This window comes from Medicago sativa, chromosome 4, assembly GCF_051527215.1.
Source record: "Medicago sativa cultivar Bolivia chromosome 4, Bolivia_mono, whole genome shotgun sequence".
NCBI classification, from domain to species: domain Eukaryota; kingdom Viridiplantae; phylum Streptophyta; class Magnoliopsida; order Fabales; family Fabaceae; genus Medicago; species Medicago sativa.
Genome location: NC_140752.1, coordinates 35245078 through 35258927, shown reverse-complemented (window position 1 = coordinate 35258927; position 13850 = coordinate 35245078). Strand labels below are relative to the sequence as shown.

Below are 13850 nucleotides of genomic sequence, written 5' to 3'. Positions count from 1 at the left end.
ACTTTATGATTTTCATTAATTCATCGCATTTGGCCAATGAAATGCTTACGTAACCTCTACTTCACACACATGTGGGTTGTGAGAATACAAGGCATAGGCAATTGAGCTTGTTTACTTGGTTTTGACTTAAATGTTCAATTAATTTAATGTTGTGATTTTGAGAGACGAACTTGACTAAAGAGGGCTTTTGAGAACCAATTGATTGTGAATCCTTTACGGAGAATTGTTATATGCTATGTGAAGATGATTGGTGGTGTAATTATGTGACAACTTCATGTTGTGTGATTTTTGATGTTGTTGGTGATTGTATATATGTTAAATTGGTGGTGACTTGTTGATGATTGCATATATACAAGTATTGGTGATGGTGAGGTGATTATTGTTTGTGTGAACATATGCATTTGTAGTTGAGTCATATGTTCATGCATTCATGACTGATGGTGGTGGATTTTATATCCAAGACTGATGGTGGCGGATTTTATATCCAATTGAGGTGAGTACGATGTTTTTGTTGCATCGAAGGTGACGACCTGGAGGTGATTTGGTACCACATGCATCTAGATGAGTCTAGAATCATTGCATAAACTGTTGGTGGATTGAATTGCATTGCAACGTGTTTTATGATTGATTGCTAACTGTGATTTGTGGATTGAATTGTTGAGGGTTAATTGTTGATTGACAAGGTGAATTTGAGATATGTGTATGATACACTTGTTGAGATGAACTTGGAATGATGGTAAAGAATAATATGCATGTGTTGTGGATACTTGTGAATATATGTATGGATTGTTATTCTTGAATATATTCTTTCATTTCCAATGTTCATGATAAATGTTTTTCGTGGATTATGATGATGTAATGCTAACCCTCAGTGGTTTACCACCTACCTTTCCGTATGGACGGGTAGATGGGGTGCAGCATGCTTAGTTGTTTGCTTGATGATGCCGAGGAGTGGAGTTCCTCTTTTTATGCAAGTGTCTAGATTAGGGCTCTGATCTAGGATAGTTCTTGCATGTTAGTTTTATTTTTGGACTATGAATTTGGAGTTGAGATGTTATTTGTTATTTGAGAATTGGAGAATACAATTGTATTTTGTTGAGATCCAGAGATGTTTTATGAATTATATGTATGTTCCGCTGCTATGTTGTGTAACATGATCTTTATGCATGTATGTTTTGTGGATTGATTCGAAGACGCAGCATCTATTTCTAGAATATGTACGTATATTCGCACGTTTTACCGCTTATTAGAAATAGGGTGTTACATCATGCATACATGCATACATTCATAAACTTTTTCTCATTAAATACCGAAGGACTTCGATAAATTTTTATAAACATCTGAGGTATGAACCTTGTAAAAGGAACACAAAGGGATACAATTTCAAAAGTCTTAAACTAGACCTTAGCTTTGTCGGGGACTTTGTCTCTGGCTTTGTTTTCGAGAGAACTGTTTTCAACATTTCAAATTATCAAATGAAACAATATTCCTTATGATGTTTACAATTACTTTGACAAGTCCTTCGAAAAAATGTGTCTATCTTGCATCATTTTGCATTTCATAGTCTCAATTCCGAGTCTCACAAACTTTTTATTTTCCATAAAGGGTCAACCAATCTCAAAAGTGTCATGGCGTCCTCGTCCGAAACCAACTCGCATGTACAACACTCGAGCAATCATAAAGAGAAGATGGATTTTCTCGAGCAAGAAAATCAATTTCTCCGGGAGGAAAATAAAAAGATGAAGACACTGACGGTTGCTCAAGCACAAGCACCACCTCTTCCTCCTCCTATCAGGACTCTAGCCGAAGCTGTTTCTACTGGCCCTGAATGGACGTTTTGTACCAATACTCCAAAGTACTCTACACCGCAACGTTCCGTGCCTTGGTTCCTGCCTCTTACTGCTGGCGAAATACTCCGTCCCATTGCTTGTGAAGCTCAGATGCCTACTTTTCAACGAGCAACTCATGTTCCTCAGCAAGTTACGACGTTTCCTCTAGCTGTCGTGACCTACTCAGCACCTGCTGTTCATACTATCCCACTAGAAGAGGAAACCATCTTCCATTCTGGGGGTATGGGGGCCTATAACAGGGTTGATGACCTACAAGAGAAGTATGATGAGATGCAGCGAGAAATGAGAGCTCTCCGTGGGAAGAAAATGTTTGGGAAAACTGCCTACGATCTCTGCTTGGTGCCAAACGTCCAGATACCCCACAAGTTTAAGGTACCAGACTTCGAGAAGTATAAGGGGAACTCCTGTCCTGAGGAACATCTAACAATGTATGTGAGAAAGATGGCTGCCTATGCCAAGGATGATCCGGTCCTTATCTATTACTTTCAAGAGAGTTTGGCTAGTCCTGCCTCAAAGTGGTACATGAATCTAGACAAAACAAAGATTCGAACTTTTCGTGATCTGTGTGATGCTTTTGTAGAGCAATACAGTTACAATGTGGATATGGCCCCAGACCGAAGGATCTTCAGGCTATGACTCAGGGAGACAAAGAAACATTCAAGGAATATGCTCAGCGGTGGAGAAATTTCGCTGCCCAGGTCAGCCCGCGTATAGAAGAGAAGGAGATGACCAAACTTTTCTTAAAGAATCTCAATCAGTTCTACTACAAGAAGATGGTCAGAAGTGCGCCCAAGAACTTTGCAAAGATGGTTGGTATTGGTGTACAGTTGGAAGAAGGAGTCCGAGAAGGACGATTGGTCAATGAAAGTGTCTCCGCTGGCAGTTCAAAACAGAAAGACCAGAGAGTGAATATGGTGAAAGGTCAGCAAGTCAATCCACATCACCAGGCTCAAGAAACACCGCAGTATGATCTGATTCCTATGAAATATGCGGTTTTGCTTCCACAGTTGCTCGAAAGGAATCTAGTCCAGACCAAGGCGCCTCCTCCGGTACCATTAAGATTGCCAACATGGTATAGACCTGAACTTTTCTGTACCTTCCATCAAGGGGCACCTGGCCATGATATTGAACATTGTAATGCAATGAAGAAGGCAGTTCAGAATTTGATCCGGACCAACCGCCTGACCTTCTAAGACTTAACACAAGGAATGGTTAGCTGTGTTTGGGTCGCTGTTGATGTTCCTTCCGCTGTTTTTTTGTTCAAATAATGTTTGTTTGTTGCTTTTCGCTTTTCAAAAATATCCTTTCGTTCTGCCCGAGACGAAAGTGAACTTGTGTAGGGATTTTTGCTTTAAGTATTGTCGTCATTAATAAAAAGGTCGTTTTGATCCCGACTTTGTTTTATTTTGTGCTTTTTTCTGGAAAAATGGTAATACAAAAAACCAAAAAAATGTCTGCATAATCATAACTTATACTTACTTGTCGAAATCAATAATTAAATCATGCATTAATAAACTCGTTGAACACATCAACCATGTACTCTCTTTCAACTTTGAGTTCCCTGTGTCTGAAGCTGAAGAAGGGAAGAATGAAGAGACTCTCGACAAGATCTCTCACATGCTGGGGCATCTTAGCCATCGAAGTTGCAAACAAATATCAAGAAGTGTGTCCAGAAGATGGCAGTCACTTACAAAGACTAGCATGAGATGTTACCATTGCCTCACAGGAGTATCATGATTCATTACACATTTCAACAGGGACAACCCCCCTCCTTCCCTCAAGTATACAACATGGAGACCCTGCCTCCCACAGAGATCGAAGTCCCGTCAATAGGTGTTCTGCTAAAATCCAAGCTTGATCGAATTTAAACACATGACGACCTTGTGCAAACATATCAAAAGAAGTTTGAAACAAGCTTCTAACAAAAGGGTTCGTCCCCAAGAATTTCAAGAAGGGAACTTTGTACTGCTTTCCAACCAGACTCCACAGGCAAGTGGATGCCTAACTTTGAAGGCTCGTGTGCAATGACTCTTACAGCTATGGACGGTGACAAACTTGCATGTCCTATGAATGTCGGTGCAGTCAAGAAATACCACTACTACAAAATTGGGAAAATATAGCGCCTCATAAATAGCGCTTTTAACACTAAAGCGCTATAAATTAAAACACGGAGGTCTTAGCTAGCGCTTTTTTGAAAAAGTGCTATCTATCATTTTAAGTATATATAGCGCTTTGTATTGAAAGCGTCAGTATAGGTTAAATAAAAATAATAGTTATTTAAATAAAAAATATGATTAATCGTATATGGCACTTTTTATGAAAAGCGCTATATATAAATCAACCTTAAATAGCGCTTATAGGTTAAAAAAAGCGCTATTGTATGCTTGAGAAAGATAGCGCTTATAGATTAAAAAAAGCGCCATTTTATTAACTGATTTAATGTACATTAACTAACAGGTCCCCTGTTCGATCCCCTGCATAGCATATTTCAAATATTTTTTGAATTTTTATGAAAAATGGATTGCATCTTTCAAACAAAAAATGAAAAATGGATTGCAGTAACAAAGCACACCTTTTTTTTACAAAAAATTTGGTACAAACCTTTTTTAATTCTTTTATCATATATATAACAAACTAATTCTAAACTTTAAAAAAAAAAAAAAAACAAATCTAAACTTTTTTCCCAAAAAACAAATCCAAACTAAAAAAACAAATCAAATGTCCTGGTCCCACTAAATCCTACTTTTCCATAAATCCTACTTTGCAGGTTGCGTTTTTTGTTTTTTTATTTATATTTGAAAAAAAAAACGCTTTATACACTAACAACAAAGCGTAACTTCTTTTTGTTATATACTCAAAAGTAACAAAGAATCCCAATTTTAATGGAAATCCCTATTTTAATGCATCCTAAAGATAAAATAAAAACTATAACATAATTTTCATGAAGTTTGCGTTTTTTGTTTTTTATTTATATTTGAAAAAAAAATGCTTTTTTTTTGTTACACAAAAAAAAAACGCTTTATACACTAACAACAAAGCGTAACTTCTTTTTGTTATATACTCAAAAGTAACAAAGAATCCCAATTTTAATGGAAATCCCTATTTTAATGCATCCTAAAGATAAAATAAAAACTATAACATAATTTTCATTAAACGTATTTTTTAAATCAATTAATAACATAACCCAAAACTACTTTACTCAAAACTTTCATTAGATCGTGTGCAGGCAATTCAGTCCAGAACCACCACCTCTATCGATTCATTCATCACCAACCACCTATATCTATCAATTCATTCATCACCATCACTCGACTCCTTCGATCTATTCCAAAACCATAACCGTCTCTTTCGATTCATTCCAGAACAACCACATCTATCTCACTCTTAATTGCGGTGCATCATATCGTCGCTGCCGTCGTCCGATTACATCTTTTTCAATACTCAATTCTTCATCTCAGGTACCATCTTCATTCTTTCCTTACCTCAATTTAACTCAAATATTCTTTAATTTTTTCATATTTTCATCTGGATATTTTAGGTTTTCAAGGTTCAAACTAAATTTAAGACTGCACTGTTAGTGATTAGGATGAATTTGACAATCGAAAATTCAAAATTTTTGTTTGATGAATAATTACTGAAATTTGACAATTGTTTATTAAAGATTTTGGGTTTAATTAAACTCTACACAACCAGTAAGATGAATAATTTTTCTTTTGGTTCAAATATTTTTTTTATATATATAAACAATAACACTTTTTGTGTGTGACTAGAATTATTTTCTAATAAACTAATTGAATGATGTGATAATATGATATACACTATGCATATGCCTTTTGTATAACCTACTAATCAATTCCATAATCATCCATCGTGACTTCTACATGGCATACCAAATAAACTAACTTATACAATTACTTATTAGTTTATTTTTTGTAGTGTCCTCGCCAAGAAAATGGTATAGATGTCGGGTTCTTTGTGATGAGGTTTATGAAAGATATTCTCATTTCAAAACTGAATGAGATTCCAAAGTTGGTATGTTTTTTTTATATTAAAGTATAATATCTATGTATAATTAAGTTTATTAAGTAACATGGTTATTTTTAATGTTATAGTATATACAGTACATTGATGGTTTCTAATAGAAATCTAAGAAGAATGGTGTCGGTTCATGATCAGCCTAAAAGTTATATGATTTTTTTTTATAATAAGGTGAGTTTAATGTTTCTAAATATATTTGCTAGAAGTGGTAGTTGTTTTAATTTATAATCTTGCTTTAATTTGTACTCATGATCAGTAGTACTTTGAATTTATCTCTAATATAATATAGCGTTATTGCTTAATGGCGTTTTCTGGTATATATTCAGGTGGAGGAGAGTGAACGAAATTTGGAAATGAATGATGATTTGCATGCTTGTTTTGGATAAAAATGTTGAGAAGACCAAGAAGATAGATGAAGACTGCATGATACCATAGAAGATTTTGATCTTTATGTCAACTAATTAGTTGTAACTCTTAGAGATATCCATGTTACCATATTAGAGGCTAAACATTTCTGACTTTTATGCTATATATATACATACATTTTTTATGATATGGTTATGTTTTATTTGATAAATAATAGTCTCAATTATAATGTGCCTAAATTATATACATTTCCCTTTAAATTTCAGACTTTATATATATATATATATATATATATATATATATATATATTACTTTAAATTAATAAAAAAACACTATCTTGATCAAAAAAAAAAAAATAAAAAAAACGCTATCTGGAAAGGAATTTTTTTTTGACAAAAATAAAATAAAATAAATGCTTTTCCTAGCGCTTTTTTTCCTTTATAAAGCGTTATCTAAACCTATTGTTACATAGCGCTTTTTAAACAAAAACGCTGTTTTTAAACTTGTCTTAGATGACGTTTATTTTTGAAAGCGCTATCTAAGGAGAACCTTTGCTAGCACTTTTTGACATAAAGCGCTATATAAACCCTGCTATAGCTAGCGCTTTATACGGAAAAAAAGCGCTATATTACCTTTACCAGCGCCATTTACAATAGCGCTTCAAAAGCGCTACCTAAAGCCAAAAAAAAGCGCTATATAAGCCCATTTTTGTAGTAGTGTACTCTGTCAAAAATAAAAGCTCGATAAGTCGCAAACCTGAAAATGCGGCTTAGGAAAAAATGAACGTCTCGGTGGACTGAAAACCCGAAAGGGGGGTCCAGCCAAAAATTAGAGACAAAAAAATGATAGATTGAAAACCCGAAAGGGCGATCTATGCAAAAGTTAAGGATAAAAAGACAAAGTAACTGCATCAGTCAACACCATCCACTTGGGGCATATATGCTATTAAAGAACCTCTGATTTGAAGCATTTGAAGCATCCATAAATAAAAGACTCGAAACAGGGGAATTCAAAGACTCGAAACAGGGGCATTCTGTAACACCCTACTTCTATTAAGCGGTAAAACGCGCGAATATACAAATATATTCTAGAAATAGATGCTACGTCTTCCAAATTAAAACATACATGCATAAAGATCATGTTACATCACATAGCAGCGGAACACATATATAATCCATAACAACAACAAATCTCAGAATAAAGATACAAAAATAACATCCTCCAATCTCAGATACAATAATATCTCAAATCTCAACATAATAATGTCTCAACACCAAAACTACACAATCAAATAGAAATCCAACGTGCAAGAACTACCCTAGATCAGAGCCCTAATCTAGACACTGCACATAAAAAGAGGAACTCCGCTCCTCGGCAACATCAACACAAGTCTAAGCATTCTGCACTCCATCTACCCGTCCATACGGAAAGGTAGGTGGTAAACCACTGAGGGATAGCATTACATCATCATAATCCATATAAGATTAAACAAGAACATTGGAAATGAAAGATATATTCAAGAACGAAGGACAACAAATCATACATGTATTCACAAGTATTCACAACACTTATATCATTCAATATCATCATTCCAAGTTCGTATCAACAAGTGTATCATACACGTATCACATATATATAACCACCCCTCCTAGAACACTAGCATCACATGATTATTATCCCCCATCACTTACATTTCAAGCTATCACATTATTAACATGTCATAGCAAGTATATCCAATCTCTAAACAAATCATCGACATAAGTTCATCAATTATCAATTAATGGAAGGATTACTCACCTTATTCTCCACTTAGCATACTTAATTCAAAAGTACAATTCATCGTTTCAAAGTCATAAGCAAGTAATCATCATCATCAAGGAAATTACCACATCATATGCATATACATATACAACTCTCACTTCATCATTATTATCAAATTAATTATCATCAAATAGATTCACCAAGTGTATAAGCACAAACAAATAAGACATGCAATTAGAGCATAATTCAATTATTCATAACCATCAACAAAATCCACCAATGTACATATACACCAATCCACACAATCACAACATTCACCAAATTTCACCAATCCATAAATTCACCAAGTCATATATTCAATTATGACACAACTCATCAATTATTCAAATGCATATAATGCTCTAGACTCTTCTAGATGCATGTGGTACCAAATCACCTCAAGGCCGTCACCTTCGATGCAACAAAAACATCGTAATCACCTCAATTGGATATAAAATCCACCACCATCAGTCATGAATGCATGAACATATGACTCGACTCAATGCATATGTTCACACAAACAATAATCACCTCAACGTCACCAATACTTGTACACATGCAATCAACAATAATTCACCCCACTTAACATATGTACAATCACCAACAACATCCATAATTCAAGCAACATATAGTTGTCACATATATACACCACCAACAATCAACATTTAATATGTTCAACAAATATCATAACATAAACATGTTCATCACCATTCAATTAGTATATATGCATCGACAACAATTCACCACCACTTGACATATACATACATCATTAATCATCTCCACATAAATCAACATATAGTTGCCACATTTCCACATAATTCCTTACAATCCAAATAGAGGAACAAATACAACATATGATCACAAACATCATATTCATCACTCAACAACCATTCATACATCATCTCATAATCATATTAATCTATTCATAAAGGGTTCATAAACAATTGGCTCTCAAAAATCATTTTCTACCAAGTTCGTCTCCAAAAATCACAACATAAAATAATTAGAGGTTATGAACCAAAACCAATTCTACAAGCTCAAATGTCTATGCCATGTACCCTCACAAGCCACTTATACGTGCATTAGAGGTTACATAAACATTTCATCGGCCACATATGGAGAATTATCAAAAATTCCGAAGTTCGTCTCAATTGAGCACTTTTCACAAAACTTTCCATTTTCAAAGGAAAACAAGTAGGTTCACTACATCACAGTTTAAATACCTTAATTGAACTCATAAAATCAAGTTTCAAAGATTAAAAACATTCCACGAGGATTTGGTCGACTTAGAACTAGTTATGCGGGATTTTTCGATAAAACTTTTCAAGAGATTTTCCATTTTCTAAGCAAAACAAGTTAAATCCCTCACATCATAGTTTAAATACTACTAAACACCTAAATTGAACTCATAAACATAAGTTTGATGTTTGGAACCAATCCATAAGGTTTGGGTCGACTTAAGAGTAGTTATGCGGAATTTTTGTAAAATTTCACCAAGACCACCTTGGAGTATTTTCATCATAACTCAAAAACCAAAAACCATTTTCAAGTCAAACCAAAGCCTCTGGAAAGCTAACAAAATTATCTACAACTTTCATGTTTAAACCGAAAACCAATTCAAAACAGAAACGAGGGAAAAGGACACAAGAATGCAAAACAGGGGGTACTGTCCTGTGCAACTCGCAACTGCGAGTAACTTTACTTGCAACTGCGAGTAAGCTTCCAGGAAGCCCCTGCTGCTCGCATCCAACTTGCAGTTGCGAGTACGGTTGCGAGTTATGACAGTAGTCTCGGGAAAAAGAGCCATTTTCACCCCAAAACCCCAATTTTGACTCCCTAATGCCCAAATTTGATTCCAATGTCTATCCAAACATTTCTAAACATGAAAAGACACACAAATCCATATAAAATTTGCCCCAAAACATTCTCTTAACAAAAATCATCATTTGACCCATTTTTCATCAAAACTTCAAAAACAACACAAAGTCATAACAAACTCCACAATTATGATTACCCAAGGTTTTAATCATCAACAACAACATCTCTCAACAACAACAGCAACCAACCACTATGAATTCATCGATAATTCATCACAACAACACCTCATTTCATCATCTTTGGACAAAAATGCAAAGTACACATATATCCACAATTTAAGCATGCAATTTCATCATCAACAACTCAATTAACATTCAATTTACATACCCAAACATTGTATCAAAACATGAGCACGAATTTACAATCAATTAGGTTCAATTCATCAATCTCACAAAATATGTAGAAATGAAAAGTTATGAATTATGGTTGAATTCTAACCCTCTTACCTCTAGCACCAAGAATCTCTAATCCAAGCTTCAATTTAGCTTCTAGATGATGAATCCCCTCTTGCCTCTGACCCTTGTTCTTGTTCTTCCCTCTAGCCTCTATCTCTTCTCTTCTCAAATGAAAAATGTTGGTGAAAGAACCCTATTTCTCTACTAACATTAGTTTATATATAGGCTCACTTAATTGGGCTTATCTCACAAACCTTAATGGGCCTAACCCATTTCTCTTTGAACCTCAAAAATGTTACTACTCACTTAACGGTAAAACACAACACTAACGGTCACTTACCGGTAATAAAACAATTACTACACCCTCTAGCAACTTGGTAAAATAACAACTATCACTAAGCACTAAAAATAACCTTCAACAAATACAAAATTACCCCTACTCTCAAAATGACCAAAATGCCCCTAAGTCCAAAATGACTAAAATACCCCTCTAATACCGAATTCTACGATTCCCAACCAAAAAAATACACACAGAGGCAATAATCACATAAGAGCACATATAACACACATAAATAAATAAATAAAATAAATCTAGAGAAAAATCGGGCTGTTACACATTCAAAGTTGTTAGGGAGTACAACGGTTATTGTTTTCAATGTACCTTCCCATTATATTTACCATTTTCCAAAATTTTCAAAGATCTGTGGAGCCATGCCATTGGCAGGTCACCACTCAATTCATCAAATTTGAGCCTGTGCCAATTATTTGGAATTCTCATTTATTCTATTTGCAAAATTTCTTCTATTTTTGATGGCAATACTTGAAGCAAAAATTTTCAAAAAAAATGCAAAACTTTTTTTTACATCCTTTGAAAAGTGTGAACAACAAACACACTCTCTTTGAACTCGTGAGTAGCTGAAGTGTACATCAACATCCGCCTCGAGAACGGTTACATTCCAGAAGAGAAACATGGCTAAGCATTGTGGAAAGGACCTCTGCTTTGAGCAAGATGCTGTCACAGTCCAAAAATATAAAAAAAAATTTACAAAAATAGAAGCTCGCTAAGTTGAAAACCCGAATGGGCGGCTTAGGCAATAGAGAGCGTCCCGGTGGACTGAAAACCCGAAAGGGCGGTCCAAGCAAAAATTAGGGGCACAAAAAAGGAATATATTCCCGGTGGACTGAAAACCCGAAAGGGCGGTCCACGCAAAAGTTAGGGATTTTCAAAAACAAAAAAATATACAAAAAATGACTGTTGAAGCATACCAGTGGAATAACACTTTGCGCCGGTTTACAAATGGAGACTTCTTCCAGACTTTTGATACGACAATGGGCTTTCTCCCCAAGATTCATCAGTTGTTATTCATCAGTCGCTACCTTGTGCCAGGTTTTACACCATCAACGGCTCGGTTTGTTCACATAATATCATCTCAAAGGAAGTTTGCCGAGTGTTTGTACTGCGATGTTAGTCCGCTTCCCATCTTACATGTCTTGTCTCGTCTCATCGAGTTCACTTGCCACATACAGTTTGTACAGTCATACAAGTTACAATTCATACGTTCATACACTCATACAATCATACATTCATACTTTCACACATTCATACACTCATGCATACGCAAGATATACATGGCATCATTCACACATGATTGCATTAGCCACAAAAATCTTGTTTCGGTCGTGTCTTTTCAGTTCGGTCTTTACTTATCATTGCGTCAAGTCGCAAGTTTCTATAAATGAACATCTTGTATTTACCTTCTTGTCATCAAAAGTGTAATCCCCAGTGTGTCTGGTCCAGAGGTGTCACTCATTATAAGCCCGGTGGATTATGGCGAACTCTTACAAAGCCCGATGGATTCCGGCAATCTTTTACAAAGCCCTGTGGATTCCGGCACAACCTTGCAAAAGCCGAGTGGATTCTCGCAAACCTTATCAAAGTCGAGTGGATTCTCGCAAATGTTTACCGAGCCAAGTGGATTCTCGCAAAAGCCGGGTGGATTCTCGCAAAAGCCGAGTGGATTCTCACATTTTATCTTCTCGAAAGTGTCATCCCCAATTTATCTGTTCCAGAGATGCCACTAATCAAGTCAATTTCAATGGTGTCGTCTTCCAGAGGCGTCGCTAATCAATTTCAAGTCGCTAGTCCCGACAAAAGGGCAACTTGAGTCAAATCAATCAACTTCAAGTGGCTAGTTTCCGACAAAGGACAACTTGACCTTTTTCAAAAGTGTCATCCCTAGTATATTTGTTCAAGAGGTGTCACCAATCAAATTTAACTTCAAATGTCAGTTTCTACAAACCATCAGTTTACAAATACGTTTCAAAATTCCCAGCATATGTTCAAGATTTTGTTTCCTTTCATTTGTCTTCATATCAGTTATCAACACGATAGTGGACAATCATTTTCCCAAGTGAAACTACATTCCCCCTAGCGGAGTTGGATCCCTTTTTCTTCAACGAATTTGGGTATCTCGTCGTTGTTTTTCGTCTCAGTCGAATCATCTTTGCCGTCCTGCATTCATAATTACATCATAAGCATTCATAACATCTTAGGTCAAAATTGGTGTACTTCTGTATTTAAGTCTCTTCGGTCCGATCGAATTAAAGATTCCACCTTCAAATCTCCGGACGAAGAAACATAAATAGGGGCATCTGTCATACCCCAATTTTTGACCTAAGGATCCTACATTCATACACCGACACGTGTCCTGAGACTCTAATCGATCTGTCTTTTCAATAAAAATTTCGGCAAAGAGGTATTTCAAAATACCTCATTTTTGGTTCCGAGTTGGGCCCCTCTTCTCACTTTATTTCTTCATTTTTTTATTATTTATTTCATTTTTAATTCCATCTTTTATTTAAGTTTTTTTACTCAACTAACTTTAACTTTGTTTAAAAATATTTCTTTTATTCTAATTTTAATTTTAATCTCATTTTAAATTTCAATCTCATCCTTTTTAGTCTTTATCCTTTTCATTTTATTATTTTCATTTTATAGTGCTTATCTCTTTTTATTTTCTTTATTATTTTTTATTATTGTCCAAAAATGGTCCAAGTTCAAGACCAGAGGCTGTCAAGCGTGACTCTCATCCCAAATCCAGTCCAGGTGCGTCAGTTGTTTCAGCAAAGGGATAACTGCATTTTTTACTCCTTCTCATCTCAAGTCAAGCGCAAGTTTCTGAAAATTGAAACAAACCCTAAAGCCAATCGTGAGATTATAAATAACAACACGCAAGAACCAGCAAAGGGGGGCCAAAAAAATTCACCTGAAACAACATAAGTTCATCGGAACCAAATAACTTTCGAAACAAACATCACGACCCCAAACAACATTCAGCAATCACAAATTCCATCGATCCAAAAAAGCCTGCAATCACCACAAACCAGCAACCATTTCTTTTAAGAATTCAAATCAACACAAGCCTTTACCTAAACCCCAATCAGAATCGACCCATCTTTTTTTAAATCCTACATCAGAACATCAAAATGATTTTTTTCACAAACAATTCCTCGTAGCTGAACC

At 35.3% G+C, this 13850-nt stretch overlaps 1 long non-coding RNA gene across 1 annotated transcript; it reads left to right on the top strand.

The window, feature by feature from the left end:
• Positions 1-5784: 5784 nt before the first annotated feature.
• LOC146929019 (uncharacterized) lies at positions 5785-6441 on the top strand. The gene is made up of 3 exons (XR_015008234.1): positions 5785-5882; positions 5972-6059; positions 6215-6441. It is a non-coding gene; the product is annotated as an uncharacterized LOC146929019 (long non-coding RNA).
• Positions 6442-13850: the final 7409 nt, after the last annotated feature.